Source organism: Rhipicephalus microplus, unplaced genomic scaffold, assembly GCF_043290135.1.
Source record: "Rhipicephalus microplus isolate Deutch F79 unplaced genomic scaffold, USDA_Rmic scaffold_211, whole genome shotgun sequence".
Lineage (NCBI taxonomy): Eukaryota > Metazoa > Arthropoda > Arachnida > Ixodida > Ixodidae > Rhipicephalus > Rhipicephalus microplus.
The window spans coordinates 107,501-110,000 of record NW_027464782.1 but is presented as its reverse complement, the minus strand read 5'-3'; the positions used below and the strand labels follow the sequence as shown (position 1 = coordinate 110,000).

Genomic DNA, 2,500 nt, shown 5'->3' with positions numbered 1-2,500 from the left:
TCCTCACGGTGTTATTATTGGCCGATGTTCCATCGAATCGAATCCCAAGGTATTTCCATACTGTTGTATGGGATACATTCTTGATGGGTTGGCCAGCGATCCTGTACACCCACTCGGTATCGACTTTCGCCTTCTTGTCTCGCCCGCTGGGCATGATCGTTAGGGTCGCCGATTTACTTGCATTGGCCTCCAGACCACATTTTTGGAGATGCTTTTCCAGTCTGTGTAACTGGGACTGCAACCCGTTTCTTGTGCTCGCCATTAGGATAATGTCGTCAGCAAAAGCCATTGCTGACATCACAAAGCCCTCACTCTCAAAAGAGATCTCACTTGGGAGCTGTTCGAAGAATTCGTCTAGTGTCAAGTTGAAGAGCAGTGGTGATAATGGATCACCCTGCCTTACTCCCCTCGTAGGGTGGACCACCTTAGATAGGTTGCCACATGTGAGTACCGTGGTGGCTCTTTCATAAAAGTCTGAGACATATGCGCAGAAACCCTCCGCAACTCCCTTTCGTCTCAGCCCTTGTAAGATAGCTGGGTGAGCGACTCGGTCGAATGCCTTGGCAACATCGACGGAGGCCAGGGCCAGAGGCTTCAGCTTATGCTTCGCCTCATCTATAACTGTTTGGAGTAAGAGAAGGTTCTCTGCACAACCGTCAGCGGGAAGGAAGGCTCTCTGACGGTAGTCCAGTTTAATCGTTGACATCAGACGACGCATAAATATCTTGTGCAACAGCCTTGTTAAAACATGTGAGACTGTGATGGGGCGATGTAATGCCGCCGAAGACGCTCCAGGCACCTTGGGAATAAAAATGGTCCGAGCGTTACACAGAAACAGAGGTAGTCTTTTCTGAAGGATCAGAAGGTTCAGAAGAACCCTAAGTACGAGCATAGGGCAGGTGTGTAGACTTCTGGAGGAAAACCCATCCGGTCCCGCCGCTGAGTTCTTCAGTGGCATTGCAGATTTAATGTCTTGTGCGGTGATTAGGAACCTAGGGTCTATCGATCCAGCTGTTGCACAGTTGCTTAAGGAGTGCGTGGAGGTTGGGGGTGCCTCAAGAATTTCCTGCCATTCTTCTAGGAAAGCATTGGGATCCTCTATCGCGGATGACCCAGCTTCGTCCAGGATGTTCCTTATGCAAAACGAGCGATTCTTCCTATAAAGATTCTGACATTGTGCGTATTCTCTTTTCTTTCTTTTCCGACGGCTTTCTTGAGTCACAGTCGGCGTGCATCTCCTCTGTACCCTCCTGTCAGTGGTGAAGACCTCCAGTAGGTAAGTTTCCAGGGCAGTTGCGACATTCTGTCCATCCAGGAATCTTTTTGTCAACTCCCACAGTCTGAAGGCTTGGAAGGAACGAGGTGGCTGTTTCCCCACCAATGTTTGCAGCTCCTCTACGATGGCAGCTCGATGGTCTACCCGTGAAGATGTATTGTCGCACGGTGCCCCTCTGTCTTCCTGAGCCTGTAGAGACATTGACGAAGAACCAGAAACAGCCTGGCCCTGATCGTCACCATCTCTCCTACTTAGTAAGTCTTTCACCAGTTTCCGGTACTGCATTTGCCGCCTATGGGACTTAATGCCGTCGAAAGTTCTTGTTGGAAATCTACTCGCCAATCGCTGGTTTATATTCTGAACACCCTCTTTAAGGAGGCGGACTTCATGGGCAGCCAGAAGATATTCTTCCTCCCTTGTCCATCTTGGTTTGGTTCGTTCAATATCGATGTCGGCATTATACGCCTCGATATGAGCATGACGTCTATGTTGGCTTAAGCCAATCTTCGACATGAAGGATCTTCCACATTCAGGGCAGGCATAGTGGTCTCTCTCCCTGTGCAGGACTGTACTTGATTCCACCATCGTACTATCACCCCTTCTGTGAATGAGGGGAGGAGTTACAGAAGAAGTCTCCTCACAGAACGCTGGGTCTTCATTTCCATTGTCGGATTCGGAGTCCGAAAATAGGTCAGGCGGTAAAATGCGCCTACCTCTTGGTCTGGCGCCCGAGCTCTGCCAGTCTGGCCCTTTGTTGCCACCAGCAGGTCCGTGCGCAACCGCGAACTGAGGAGGCTCAAGCCTCCCCTCAATTCTTTCCGATGGCATATCAGTACACTCTGCCCAAGACTCTGCTCCACAGGCAGCTTCTGCTAATCTGTTGTTGACAAGACCTTCGGGAGATTCTACTACCAGTGAATTTGCTTCTCCAATCACCTCACACGCCACAGCAACCTCAGGAACATTTTCTGCCACTTTATTCCCATCGTAAACTTGTTTGCCTTCAGTCTGCATCTCTGCACAACCCGTCCTAACTCTGGATCCTTCATTATACCTTTCATCTGGGATAACAAGTGCTTGAGCATCACCTCCTCTATCAGTTTCTGGCGATAACTTTCTTCCTGTCTCAGCAGCCTTCCCGGTGTCGCCACTACTGTCGCCTGGAGCGCTAGGCTTCTCCTTAGTTTTGTGACCGGATCTCGCACGATGCACTCCCAGCCCTCT

General features: G+C 50.1%; 1 pseudogene; it reads right to left on the bottom strand.

Annotated features, from left to right (window-relative positions):
• The window catches only part of LOC142792318 (large subunit ribosomal RNA), an 8,241-nt pseudogene that overhangs the window by 2,694 nt on the left and 3,047 nt on the right, over nucleotides 1-2,500 (bottom strand).